The sequence below is a fragment of the Adiantum capillus-veneris genome, chromosome 4 (genome assembly GCF_014529385.1).
Source record: "Adiantum capillus-veneris isolate H3 chromosome 4, ASM1452938v2, whole genome shotgun sequence".
Lineage (NCBI taxonomy): Eukaryota > Viridiplantae > Streptophyta > Polypodiopsida > Polypodiales > Pteridaceae > Adiantum > Adiantum capillus-veneris.
This window is the reverse complement of record NC_140934.1, coordinates 160,516,667-160,532,120: the sequence shown is the minus strand read 5'-3', so window position 1 is coordinate 160,532,120 and position 15,454 is coordinate 160,516,667.

Genomic DNA, 15,454 nt, shown 5'->3' with positions numbered 1-15,454 from the left:
TGACGTATGAGACCACTCATTAGTATTTGTGTGTGTGTGTGTGTGTGTGTTTTAGAGTGTTTTTGATTTGTTGGGGTATAAAGCCCAATGTGGTCGCCCAGGTAAGTGGGCGGGCCGGCAGGTATGTACACATATTCTTTTGTAAAAACCTAATAAGAACTCACTATGCTCTACACATTACAGTAGAGCGAGTTCACCATATCGTCGTGCTCTTCTTCTCGCACTCTCTCTCGCGTCGCACTTCCGCTCGTACTCCTTCAATTGGTATCAGAGCTCATATCGAGGCTCGAGGCAGCACTGTAGGAGGCTAGAGTCACTAGCTCAGATTGGAGTGAAATTCGAAAGGCGAAGACACGGTCCCAAATCTCGTGGGTTAGCCTGAAGGGCTTGGTGTTTTCAGAATTTCATTCTGAGGTCATCTCGATCACCGTTCGACAGTGACAGGACAGTGAGAGATAGTAAAGGTGCAGGACAGGTGTACCCGCAGCTTACAGTGTCAGAGAGACAATGTTTTTGAGCTGTTTTTTGGTCTGTTTTTTTTAGTACACCAGAGCCATTTTACAAAGGAGACTGTGTCGAAATTTATGCGGAATCTGAAGCTTTCTTGGTTCATTTGACATGTTGATATTGGTTCAGAGGTCAATTTACAGGGGAAACTCTGTCGAATTTTTTCAAGGAAAGTAAACCACTGTGAAGCGTAGCTATGGCTGGATCACAGGACATTGCTCTTTACAATATCAAGAAGCTGGATGGAACCAATTTCCCATTGTGGAAGAAGCAGATTTGGGACGTGTTGATACAAAAGAAGCAGATAAAACCTATAAAGCTCAAGGGGATAAAACGAGAAGATATGGACGAAGATGAATGGAGCGAAATGGATGAATTGGCACTTTCTACCATTATGCTGACTTTGGCAAAAAGCGTTTACTTCAATGTAGCAGACGAGATTTCGGCTTATCAAGCATGGTTAAAGCTGAGTGATCTTTAGGAGAAGCAGAGTGCAGCTTCACAGGTATACTGGCTTAAGAAGCTTGTTGACTTGAAGATGAAAGAAGGGACACCTATGTACAATCATCTGAATGAATTCAACACAATCTACAGTCAGTTGTCAGCTCAAGGTGTCAAGTTTGATGAACCTGTTAGAGCTATGTTCCTGTTGATCACATTGCCGAAAAGTTGGAACACTTTTCGCACAGCTTTGAGTAATTCTGCACCTCCAGATGGTTTGAACATAGCAGGTGTAGAAGGAAGTCTGCTTACTGAAGAAACCAATAGAAAGACAATGGACAAAGGCAAAGGAACAGCCTTAGTTGTCAGGGGAAGGACCAAAGAAAAGTACAAAGGTGGAAAGAGGAATCAGTCTCGTAGCAAGTCCCGCAGTGCTAAAGGCAAGAGTGACATAGAATGCTACCATTGTGGCAAGAAGGGTCACATGAAAAGAGACTGCAGTGAATGGAAAGCAGAAAAAGGCAAAGAGAAAGCTGAAGACCATGGTGAGAAGAACAAGTCCTCAGTGAGGATTCAAGAAATAAATGTGACAAACAGTGTTGCAGAGGATGACAGTCTAGTGTCAGGAGACATCTACTTCTTGAAGAATACAATGGACTCAGCTCTTCTTACAGCATCTGATGGAAATGCACTGAGTGACTGGATTATAGACTCAGGGGCATCACTTCATGCGTCTCCAAACAAGGAGTGGTTTACCTCTTATGTGACCACTAAAGATCATGTTCGGCTAGGCAATGGGCAGACATGTGAGATCTTAGGTGTTGGAGATGTTCAATTGAAGTTTCAGAATGGCTCTTCTTTCACGCTGAAGAACGTGAGACATGTTTCCGCAATTACAAAGAGCTTGATCAACACAGGTTTACTCGATGATGCTGGCTACGTCACCACTTTTGGACAGAACATGTGGAAGATATCCAAGGGTTCTATGACAGTAGCACATGGAGTAAAGTCTGGAGAACTTTACATGATTTATGTATCAAATGTCTCTAAAAATGTAATCAATGTAACCGAGCAGCCGAACGTTTCTCTGTGGCATAGCCGGTTAGGACATATGTCAAAGAAGGGAATGGAAATCTTGTCTCGTTCTGGTTATTTGGCTGGCTTTTCATTTAATGATTTTGAATTCAGTGAACATTGTCTGTATGGTAAGCAAACACAGCAGCCACATAAGCATAGAAGCAGTAGAAGAGATACACAGTTGGCACTTGTTCATAGTGATTTGTGTGGACCTATGCCTAACCTATCTCTAGGGGGAGCTTCTTACTTTATGACATTTATAGATGATTACTCGAGGAAAGTATGGGTTTACTTTCTCAAGCACAAGGATGAAGCGTTTAGTGTTTTCAAAACGTTTGTGACACTTGTGGAGAATCAGAGTGGCAAGAAGCTTAAATGCTTACGCACTGACAATGGTAGAGAGTATGTTTGAAAGGCCTTTCAGGACTTTTGTGAGTCAAAAGGTATAAAACGTGAACTTACTGCTCCTTACAATCCTCCTCAAAATTGTGTTGCTGAGAGGATGAATAGGACCATACAAGAGAAGGTCAGAAGTATGTTGTCTAATGCATAGCTGCCAAATGGGTTTTGGGCTGAAGCTGTATCAACAGTGTTCATCTTGTAAATAGATCTCCTAGCAAGGTTTTGCAGAAGGATTGAGTGCCAGAGATGGTATGGTCAGGCAAAATGCCCTCATACAAGCATCTCAGAGTCTTTGGCTGTGAGGCATATACTCATGTTCCAAAGGAATTTAGGAACAAACTTGAGCCAAAGAGTAGAAAGTGCATCTTTCTAGGCTATGGTAATTCTGGTGAGATGGGGTACAGACTTTGGGATCCCGAATCTAGAAAGGTTGTCCGCAGCAATGATGTTCACTTTAATGAATCCAAATATCATTCTAAACCAGAGAGGGTTGAGGAGATTAGAAGAGTTGTCTTCCAAGAAGATGGACCTGCACGTGCAAGACAAAATGTCAAGGCTCAAGAGGAGCAAGGACAGGATAGAGTGGAACCACAGGTTGTGGCTGAGCCAGAGCCACCTATTGTGCGTAGATCTGGACGTGTCACGCGACCTCCTGATAGGTTTGTTCCATCTATGAACTATGTCATGTGGACTGATTGCAATGAGCCTTCATGTTACAAGGAAGCAGTGCAAATGAAGGACTCCGGGAATTGGCAATTGGCCATGCAGTCAAAGATGACAGCTCTGCATAAAAACTAGACATGGAAGCTAGTTAAATTACCACAGGGCAAAAAGGCTCTACCCTGTAAATGGGTTTACAGGTATAAGATCACTGCTCATAATAGTCAGCCAAAGTACAAAGCAAGGCTTGTTGCCAAGGGCTTTAAGCAAGAACAAGGCATTGACTTTGATGAAGTCTTCTCTCCGGTGGTCAAGATGACTACATTGAGATGCTTTCTTGCATTGGTTGCCATATTAGATTTGGTGTTGCACCAAATGGATGTCAAGACAACGTTCTTGCATGGTGATTTAGATGTGGAAATTTACATGCAGCAGCCAGAAGGGTTTGTTGAGAAAGGCAAGGAAGATTGGGTATGCCAGTTGTTAAAGAGTCTTTATGGCTTAAAACAATCACCGAGGGCATGGTACCATAAATTCCACAAGTTTATGCTTTCTCAAGGCTACAAATGTAGTGAGTTCGATCACTGTCTATATACAAAGAAGGCTAAGGATGGCAGTTGGCTGATCCTTATTTTGTATGTGGATGACATGTTGATTGCTGGCAAGCACTTGGAAGAAATTTCAGCTTTGAAGTCAAAGATGGAAAAATCGTTTGACATGAAAGACATGGGTGAGGCAAGTCGTATACTTGGTATGCGCATTGAGAGAGACAGATCAAAGAAGTTGATTTGGTTATCTCAAACAAAGTATATTGACAAGGTTTTGCAACGTTTCAATATGGAGAAGGGAAAGGCACTGAGTGTTCCATTGCCACCATATGTGAAACTTAGCAAACAAGATTGTCCTGTGTTTGAGGAAGAACAGGCTGAAATGGATAAGATTCCATATGCGTCTGCAGTGGGTAGTTTGATGTATGCAATGATTGCTACTCGCCCAGACATTGCATTTGCAGTGGGAGTAGTAAGTCGATACATGTCAAACCCAGGCAAGAAACATTGGGAGGCAGTGAAAGGAATATTGAGATACCTGAAAGCTACAAAGAGTATGCGTATATGCTATGGGAGTCAGGAGCTAAGTGTAAAGGGTTTTACAGACTCAGATTATGCAGGTGACTTAGACAACCGAAGGTCTACGTCAGGGTATGTCTTTACATTGGCTGGTGGAGCAGTATCATGGCGTTCTAGATTACAAGATTATGTTACTCAGTCTACTACAGAGGCTGAATATGTTGCAGCATCAGAGGCATGCAAAGAATCAATTTGGCTTAATCGACTAGTAACAGATTTGGGAATCAAAGAAGAGATGCCTGTGTTATATTGTGATAGTCAAAGTGCTATACAATTGGCTCGCAATCCAGTATCACTCAAAGACAAAGCATGTGGATGTGAAGTATCATTTCATTAGGGAAATGCTCGAGGATAAACAACTTCAGCTTGTCAAAGTTCACACCACAGAAAATCCTGCTGATCTAGTTACAAAAGGACTTCCCTCAGAGAGCTTTGCGCATTTTCGCAAGCAGTTAGGTGTAGGGTAGTACATCACTTCTCTACATCTCTTGTATATTAGCTTGTATAGTAGCTTCTCTCACACTTAAAGTACCACATTGGACTTTAAGTGGGAGGTTGTTGGGGTATAAAGCCCAATGTGGTCGCCTAGGTAAGTGGGCGGGCCGCCAGGTATGTACACATATTCTTTTGTAAAAACCTAATAAGAACTCACTATGCTCTACACATTACAGTAGAGCGAGTTCACCATATCGTCGTGCTCTTCTTCTCGTACTCTCTCTCGCGTCGCACTTCCGCTCGTACTCCTTCAAGATTGTTGAGGGACAACTTGAGCATTTAACAGTGATGGTATGTGATTTTTAGTTGGAGCTCATACACATTCCAAGGCCCAATATGGTAGGATTCATGGTAGTTTTAATAATGTTAAGGGACAATGCCAAAATTTCATTTTACAGTGGGGGCGAGAGCCTTTCTTTATGATGGGTCTAGGCATTTAAAATAATTATTGGCTCTTCCCTCCTCCCATTGTGATCTAACCATTGTTTATTTATTTGTTTATCATGGGAGAGTCCTCGCCTTTCTACCCTCCAAACAGTAGAGTTGTAGTCTATTGGGTAGTTGCAAAAAACTAATAGAAATATGTTTTTCATGACAAAAAAAAGGTAGACGTAATGACGACCACAATCCAAAATAAAAATTGTACGTTATTTTTGCCATAGTATTCACTCTCTCAAAAAAAAAAAGTAAGCTTCAAATACCTAAAAACATAATTGTTGGAAATAAATGCATACGAAGATGGAGAAGATAAAGGACACAAAACACCGGAAGTAGTATTATTGAGTGTTCTTTTACAAAAGGCTTTGCCCAAGAGTGATGGGCGTGTATACAATCCCATGGGACCTCCTAAAAAGGGAAAAGGTGCCCCAAGATAGTCCTAAGTGTCTTCGCACACATCACATCGTAATATGGTATCAATTAACACCTAGGCGTGATGTAGTGAATGGGCGTGTATACAATCCCATGAAAAAGGACCTCCTAAAAATGGAAAAGGTTCCCCAACAGCCTTAAGTGTATTCGCACACATCACATCGTAATATGGTAACAATTACCCCCTAACATTTACCCCCTAGGAGTGATGTAGTGAACATGAGCTGGCACTCATGTATGGTGGGAAAGTGCCATTCCTTATGTGTTTAGTCCACAAAGGGGAGTAAGCCTAAAGCTTTGCAAAAATATTTGGACTTCTCATGAGACATAGCCTCTATGAAAATATCAAAACGGGCTGTCTAGCCTAGGCACATAAGACAAGTTGACCTCTCCTGCAAAGAGTTGTCCTTGACAAAATGATACTGCGTCTAGATGTGCTTTGTGGGAGCATGCAACACTAGGTTCCTGGCAAGTGTACAGCAATATGTCGCTACTTTTGCTTCATCTTTGTTGTGTGAGTAATATATCCTATGACTTGTGGAGTTGTTAGACAAATATGCTTGTGTCCATTGTCGAAGACTTATGCATCCGCCAATGAGATTTGAGTATTTAGCTATCCTTTGATATATTATCTTGTGTTTCATGGCCTTCCACCCCTTTATGCTCATCACTTTAACTCAAACTTTGATCAGTACTAATTTTTTTGGCACTAGCACTTGCCTTGGCTGTACCTTTTGTGCTCTAAATGAAGGGTGTTTTGGACGTTATATCTTTTTTGGTGTTTTTTCTTACCATTTTTTGGGGTTATTTTCTAACCGTTTGATTTTTCACTTAATGTGGTGATGATGCCTCTACTTGTGATGTTGACTGCTTTCGCTTTAGGGATGCACCTTTCCTAGCTTTAGCTGTCCCTCTTCCAAAAGAGTGCGTATGAAGTGATATCTCACCTCAATGTGCTTTGTCCTTGAATGAAAAGTTGAGTTCTTCGCAAGATGGATAGCGCTTTGGCTCTCACTGTACAAGATACAATTGTCTTGTTTGAATCCAAGCTCTTCTAAGAATATGTGAAGCCACAGAATTTCTTTGCTTGCCTTCGTCATTGCTACATACTTTTCTTCCGTGGTAGAAAGTGAAACCACCTTCTGCATCTTTGAAGCCCAGCTTACTGCTGTGCCTCCAACCGTGAACACATAGCCAGTAGTGCTCCTTCGAGTATCTTTGTCACTTGCCATATCTGCATCAACATACCCTTTTAGAAAAATATCAGTTCCTCTAAAATACAAAGCATTTGTTGTTTTCCCTTTTAGATACCTAAGTATCCACTTCACAGCTTGCCAATGCTCTTTACCTGGGTTGTCTATGAACCTACTCACAACTGCCACTGCATGTGCAATGTCTGGCCTTGTCCAGACCATAGCATACATTAGAGAACCTACCGCTGTAGCATATGGAACTTTAGACATATAGGCCATCTCCTCTTGTGTCTTTGGACACATATCCTTTGTTAGTTTAAAGTGACCAGCCAAAGGTGTAGAAACTGGTTTTTCATTTTGCATTGCAAACCTTTCTAATACCTTCTTGATGTAATCCTCTTGAGATAGCTTTATTGTCTTCTTCGTCCTGTCCCTTGATATTTTCATACCAAGTATCCTCTTTGCAGCACCTAAATCTTTCATTGAAAAAGATTTAGACAGCTCCTCTTTTAGGTCTTTGATGTCCTGCATGTTAGCACTTGCAATCAACATGTCATCAACATACAACATTAGGATGATGACTTTTTCATCTCCCAAATTCTTCGTGTAGACGCAGTGATCCGAGTTGCATCTTGTGAATCCATGATCCAACATCCATCGATCAAACTTCAAGTACTATTGTCTTGATGCTTGTTTTAAACCATACAAGCTCTTCTTTAATCTGCAAACCATTTTCTCCTTACCTTTTACTTCATACCCCTTTGGTTGAAGCATGTAGATTTCCTCCTCTAAGTCACCGTGAGGGAATGCCGTATTTACATCTATTTGGTCGAGATTTAGATCATGAGCAGCCACAAGGCTTAAGACAAGCCTAATTGAGTTTATTTTACAACATGAGAAAATATTTCATTGAAGTCAATACCTTTCTTTTTAGAAAACCCTTTTACCACAAGCCTAGACTTGTACCTTTTCTTCCCACCTTCTTCTTCCTTCAACTTGTACACCCATTTGTTTTGAAGTGCCCGCTTACCTTTAGGCAACTCAACCAACTCCCATGTTTGGTTGCGATGTAGTGAGTCCATCTCCACTTGCATGCTCTTCGTCCATTCTTCTTTGGATTCATGTTGCATAGCTTCTTCGTATGATTTTGGCTCTCTAGAATCTGAGATTAAGAGATGGTTGAAGGAAGGAAAAAACCTTTCTGGAGGTCTACTTGCTCTTGTAGATCTTTGGGGAATAGGTTAAGGCTCCTCATTTGGTTGACGTTGTTGCACATTGTCACCGTTTAGAGTCCTTGAGTCTTCACCGTCCTCAAGCTCCATGTACTCATCACCTGTTTCTTTTGTTTGTTTTCTTTCCAAGTAATCTTTGTACATATTTTGTTCGTTAAAAATTACATCCCTACTCCTTAAGATTTTACCATCTTCAGGATTTCATAGGCAATACCCAAAGTCACCTTCTCCATAGCCAATGAAGAAACACTTTTTGGACTTTGCATCTAGCTTTGTTCTTAGGCTTCTATCTATGTGCATGAAAGCCTCACACCCAAACACTTTGAGAAATGCATAATTCACCGGTTTACCTGTCCATGCCTCTTCTGGAAGTCCCCCATCCAATGCCGTTGAGGGTGACCGATTGATTAAGTACACAGACGTACTTACAGCTTCCGCCCAAAGCTCAAGCGGTAGGCCTGCATGTAGCCGCATGCTTCGTGCTCGCTCCATGATTGTCCTGTTCATCCTTTCCCAAATCCCATTTTGTTGAGGTGTTCTTGGGGTTTTCCTTTGCCTCCGAATGCCATTGCTAGCAGAAAAGCTTTCAAAAGCTTGGCTGCAATATTCACCTCCATTGTCGGATCTGAGGCATTTAACCTTGGTCCCTGTTTCATTCTTCACAAAGGCTTTCTACCTTTGAAATATGGAAAATACATCAGATTAATTCTTCATGACATAAACCCATGTTTTTCTAGTCGCATCGTCTATGAATGTTACATAGTACAATGAGCCACCAAGTGATGGTGTACTTGCAGGACCCCTAACATCAGAATGAACCAACTTTAGTTTTTTATTTTTTCTTTCATTTCCTGATTTTTGAAATTTTACCCTATTTTGTTTATCATAAACACAATCTTCACAGAACTCTAAGTCCACTTCTTTCAAACCTGGTAGAAGCTTCTTTGTTTGAAGAATTTGCATTCCTTTGGCACTCATATGCCCAAGTCGATAGTGCCACACCGCACTGTCAACTTCTGTAGTTGTTGCATAAGCTGAAGGTTACGTGCTAACAGTATACAAGTAAAGTGTACCGACCTTTTCTCCCTTGGCAACCACCAAAGATCCCTTTGAGATCTTCCACCGTTTGTTTTTGAATGCAATGTTGTGACCTTCATCATCCAATTGTCCTGTAGAGATCAAATTTTTCCGAAGAGAAGGAACATGCCTAACATCTTTAATCTTCCATTCATTTTCGTTAAAAGTTTTGACAGAAATTGTACCTTTGCCGACAATCTCACAAGCTTCATCATCTCCCAAGTATACATACCCAAAATTATCTTTGGTGTAATCTTGGAAATGTTGCTTGTGTGGTGTCGCATGGAATGAAGCCCCGGAATCTACTATCCAGGAATTAGACACATTGTCTAATGAGAGAATTAGAGCATCTTGCTCTACTTTACCTGCCACATTGGCCTCCGATGTTGGCTTGTTGTCTTGAGACTCAGTCTCCTTCTTCTTCTTGGACCAGCAATCCTTCTTGACGTGGCCCTTCTTGCCGCAGTTCCAACATTCAAGAACTGACTTTGTGCGTGACTTGCTTCGTCTTGAGCGATCACGACCCTTCTGATTTTTAAACCTCTCCTTAGGCCTTCCTCTTGTTTGCACTGAAAATGCAGCACTTGATGATTCTCCTGTGCTTCTCCTTCGTATTTCCTCACTTAGGAGAACACCCACAACATCATCAAACTTAAGAGTATTTGTACCAGAGATAGAATTACTTACAGCCATCACAAGGCTATCCCAACTATCCGGTAGAGATGATAGTATAAGGAGAGCTCGCACTTCATCATCGAAATTGATTTTCACCAATCGAAGTTGACTTATGTTTGTGTTAAAGTCATTTAGGTGTTCTGCAACTGAACCATTCTCTGCCATCTTTAAATTGAACAAGCGCTTCATAAGAAATACCTTATTGGATGCCGATGGTTTCTCGTAGAAGTCCTCCGTGGTCTTCATCTCAGAAACATTGAAGGCCACCGTTGACGCCAAGCTTAACCGGATTGTTCTTAGTGGCTTTCGATCAAGGACAATCCATGCTTCATCTGCCATTGTTGTGGGCTTCTTCGCAAGACTACATAGTGGCAAATAGAGGTCCTTCTAGTAGAGATAGTCTTCAATCTGCATCTTTCAATGTTGGTAGTTTTTTCCGTTGAACTTCTCAATTTTGAGCTTCCCTTCCTCCGCCATAACTCCCACTCAATTCAAGGAATCCTTTTCTTGAAATAATTTAGCTACGAGCAAACCTTGCTCTGATACCAGTTGTTAGGAAATAAGACATAGCTAAATAGATAATTGAGTAGATTACTCAATGGAGAGAGACAGATTTACATACACGAGATTATAGAGTAGAGAGAGAGAGAGAGTACACATGATATACGTGGTTCACCCAATGTGGGCTACATCCACGGGAAAGCAGCCACTCAATGGCTTTAGTACTTCAAAACAAGAAGTAGTTTACAAAGGGATTATACCCTTAATGGAGCTCCCGCCTTGCTTCACTCTCACCACCTCACACTCACCTTGTTGCATCAACTTCACACTATGAAATGTGTGTAGAAATGGCCTCCTTTTATAGGCCAAAAGGGTGCCCTCTCTTATGAGAGGTAGCCATGTGTAGCCACCCTTGTGTGAATAAGTCCAAATCGGACCCTCCAATCCGCCCATGTGTGGCCGCCCTTGAGAAGACAAGTCCGCTTTTGAATTCGGCCACCGGTCACCGGCCATTGAATTCCGACCACCGGCCACCGGCTCCACTGGCCATTGACTACCGGCCACCGGCCAACCGACGGTTGTTTTCCAACCACTTTTCGGCCGCCGTCCGGCCATAATATTCCGGCGAAAAGGAATAATCGGCGAGGTTTCCGGTGGTTGCCCTTGGTTTTTGACTGTGAAAATTTTGGTTTCCGGTGAGTGATTTACCTTCACGCACGATGGCTTCTCTTCATAATGGGGGCCTTACAAATGTGCGCTTTTACCACAGAAAATTACAAGGGTAAATCAGCCTCCATACTTAACAATAGTCTCTTTTTGCTGCATGACGTGGGATCTTAAGAGATCTATCATTTCTTGAGAACAATTTTCCTCTTTGGTGGTGATTTCAGAGGTGACTTTGGAGGTGGTGATCTCGAAGATGTCTTAGGCCTTGGTTTTTCATTAGGTGGCCCAAAGTTGACTTGGTCATACCTATTATTACTAGACTTTGGGGAGGTAGGTGTGACATCATGGTTTGTACCTATTAGACTTGAACCCACTTAAAAGCATTCGGTGGACGATAAGACTCATCTTTGTTTCCTTCCTTAGAGGTGTAGGTGAACCGTGTCACATGAAAATGCTAGAAAGTAGTGGGACTATTTGGTAAAGTGTCTCTTCTTATTGGCTAAACACTCTTAAGGTAGAGAAGTTGGAAGTATTCTTCCTTCCTATCACCATAAAAAAACAATTCTTAATAGCTAAAGCTATGGGTTGCAATTGACTTTGATCTAAATCATATGCTCTAACATTTGTGGCCGTTCCTGGTGAATAGTAGTTGACACCATTTTTATAGCTCTAGGAGATAGCTTCATAGGCATGGATTAGACATTTGAACAATAGGCGGTTGTTGTAGCGCGGATAATGTGTCGTGCTCTCTACAGTGTGGGTGCCCCTCAGTGCAATGTGCGTGACAATCTCACTCAAACAAATGGAAACTCTCTCAAACAGAATGAAACACAGAAAAAATGGATAACAACAGACACAACAGTGGACTAGAACATGTGGATTCGACTAGCTCAAAGAACCATGTATAGACTCTGGCATGGAAGCACACTCAGCTCCAGGCTAGGACTCACAGGTACAAATGGGGGTGTCGAGGCTCAGATGTGCAGGGATGGTGAAGCGGTGCTCTGTGTAAGACTCACTCTAGACGACTACGTACAAGATAATAGAACTGGCCCAAAACATCTACTCATATGTACAACCATAAGAGCCACCAACGGCCCATAAATGTCTAGCCAGCTAAGTCTATCTCCAAACTAAGTGGTGGTGGTGACCTGGCCACGATGTCCACTAGACCACCGTAGGTACCCTGCCACGTGTCACTCCTAGCCCAAAGGGTCCGTCCAGTGTGAACCAGACCAACTGTAGCTAACTGTTACAACTCTATTTTCAAGTTCATGATATTGTGGCACATTTACTAGGGTCAATATCTCAATGTGAGACTCATTTGGCATGCAAGGAATTTGCACATGAGAGCAGGGAAAAAGTAATGTCTTGAACGTTGGTTTCATTCAAGCTTGAGGGCGCCAGGGATGAGCTCGTTCTCGTGCACTAGTTCCCTAGGCAGAGGAAGATTTGTCAACTCCTCTCGAAAAATGTCTTGATATTCGTTTAGCTATTCAGGCTCTCATCCTTTTGATTCTGTTTTTGGTTTATCGATCCTTATAACATAGATTGATAGTCCTTTCTTTGATCCTTTGACTAAATAAATGGCTTTGAACAACTTCAAGGGAGATTTTCCCGCTCTGCCTTGTACTATTGTTCGCCCTTTGAATTTGAACAAGAGATGGTCCCTTCACTACAATGGATGTTTTCTTTATTTTTGTTCAGCCAATCCATCCCTAGAATTCCTTCAAATCGGCCCATATTTAGGCTTTCTTTGCTGGGTTGAGTGGCCTTCTAATTGAAAGGATAGATCTATCGTCTATTCATCTGTCAAGATGGTGGACCCGTTTGCTAGAGAAACTCACAATTTAGAGCCCGTGGGTTGGGAAGTGACTTGCAATCTCTTCATAGTGTTAGGTGATAAAAATGAATGTGAACTACCAGAATCAATATTTAAGGAAAGGGGTTTTCCCTCATTCTCTCTCTTAGTCTCGAGAATGGAGAATTGTCGATTCCGTCCATTGGGATCCAAGGCAACATAGACATTTGCTTGTTCTTCTATCTCATCCTTTACTGAAGTGAAGTTCATTGTTGATGTTCTATGTAGGTTGATGGTTGGATTATGACCACGAAAATGAGATGTATGAGGAGATCTTGCTTGTTTTGGACTTTGTCCTCTTGTTCGAAGGTTTTTAAATTGTTCCCCTGGATTGGGTTGATTCTGAAAGTTAACATGTGTGGCCAAAAGACTGGGGCTATCTCGCTTTGGGCATTCGACTTTCTTATGGCCAGATTCTAGGCATTTGTATCACTGAATTTGTCTCCCACTTTGAGTGTCTGGAAGAGCATTCACACAAACAAAATGCGGTGGAGGCTAGGATTGGACAGTTGGTTTCTGTACAAATTGCTCAATTAATAGGGTTGGTTGGGGTAAGAAGAAAGTTCTCACTTCCTATGTGTTGTGGTAACTCCCTTAAAAATGCTCTTATGGTTTGACTTGGCCTTTAACTTGGATTAAAGCATCCACAAATGAGATAGGTCGAAGGGACTCTACTTCAGGAGCCAAATCTTCTCCAAGCCTAATGATGAAGCGACTTAGCTTTTTTTCCTCATTCATAAAAGGAGCATATCGTGAAAGTCGAACAAACTCTTCATAGTAAGCTTCAACAAATATGTTCCCCATCTTGCAAGAAAGAAACTCATTCATCTTAGTGGTGAAGTAGTCTAGGGGAAGATATCGCTCCTTGAGATGATGCTTTAACTCATGCCAATCTTGGGTCACATTTTCTACTTGGTGAGATTGGCAATCGATCTTCCACCATGTTTTTGATGGTCCTTCTAGCTTAGCTACCCCCATTATCCCTTGACCTATTGAATTGTAGCCGACAAAAGCAAAGTAGTCATCCCTCTGAACTATCCATTCTTCTAGTTGAGTAGGCACATCATCACCTGTGCCTAAAAAAGTATGTGGTTGCACAAATTTAAGCACAATCTTAAGATCCTTGTCATGCCCGAAATCCTGTACGAGGGCTATAGCAAGAGACATCTAATCTGGACTTGGCACATGGACATCTTGAGGTGCTAGTGGCGCTTGTGCATCAAGAAGCATAGAATGTGAAGCGTTAGCTATTGGCGAATCTTGGACAACCTTATCTCTTGGAAACTTATATGGCATCTTCTCCCTTTTTTTTTTCTTTTGAGGCAAAAACTACTTTCTCTTACTGATCGAGTCACAAATCTTGTAGATACACAAGATTAGAGTTAGATTTAAAAAAAAAAAGATAGACCTTTCAAAAGGTAGACTGTTTGTTATTTTCTTTTCAAAACTCTATTTTTTGTCCAGATTTTTTAAAAACATCTTGGGGGGATAATTATCAGTGTAGGGGTGCACTTATTTTGACTGCCAAGTTCGTCCATTTCTTGTTTTGACAATACTGCCTTTAAAGCCCTAAGGTAACTAGTGATGAAAAATACAATAATATAGACTCGTGAGAAAAATGACTTGCGAGCACATATAGCCTCGCCAATTTGTTTCCAAGGGGTATAAAGGGTCCATTAATCACATTCGTTTGTGGGTAGATAAACATCTTCTCATGGGGAAGATTGGTGATTAATAAAAGAAGCTTGCTTTCATAGTCTAGGTCATGAGATCTGGCAATACAATAGCGTTGGGGACCTAGTCCCAATTTCTCTTTCATCATTGCGGGACACAGCCTATTCAAAACATGGTCATGGCCCCACAAAGTTATTTGAGTTATGTTGCTTTGGGTCTCCCACATTTGTTGTGTCCCTTTGGTAGGAAAGAAGAGGTGGAAAAAGTGTTCAAACATGGCCTCCCTTTATTCTAGAGTTGCTACTTCCATTTGATTTTGTACAACTTTGAGAACTTCATCTTCTTGAGAGGTTCACTTCATTTGAAAAATTTCATGAAATTTGTGAACTTTTTTTCAATACCTCACTCTTTTACTACAAGAATCTTCTAAAATATTTATCTATCCAAAGATGAAAACTGCACTCTGATACCACTTGTGAAGGCCATGCCAGGGACTACCGGCTTCAATGTTCTCACACAACTACATCGCGATCCCTGACATCCCTCCCGCTTGAGACCGACACGAAGATAGGACTCCTCCTACTCTTTGATGCTAGCTCAAGGCAGTTAGAACATTCACCTTTTCCCATACAGATTCCTTAATTTAAAAACATATTTCCAGATCGGTTCAAACTTTCTCATCGAAGTCATCAGACTAAATTGGAATTCAACCTTCCAAGGTCAACTGGCAGGAGTTCTCTAATTCACCCTTGGTTCTAGGTTATCGGTACATTTTTTCCGGTTATGACTGAGCATAGCTGTTAGTGCATTCTCCAAAGATGAGTGTTATTACTAACTACCCAAATCCCTCGTTCCCAAGTTTGATCCCCACTCCATAGATTGGAATCCCTTTCTCCATTTCTTGGTATGGAGTTCAATTTATCCAGTGTGGAGCGATGTTTATGAGGGTCCCTCTCACTGATCTCGTTGAGTGTTTATAGTTCTCTTAGCTACCTC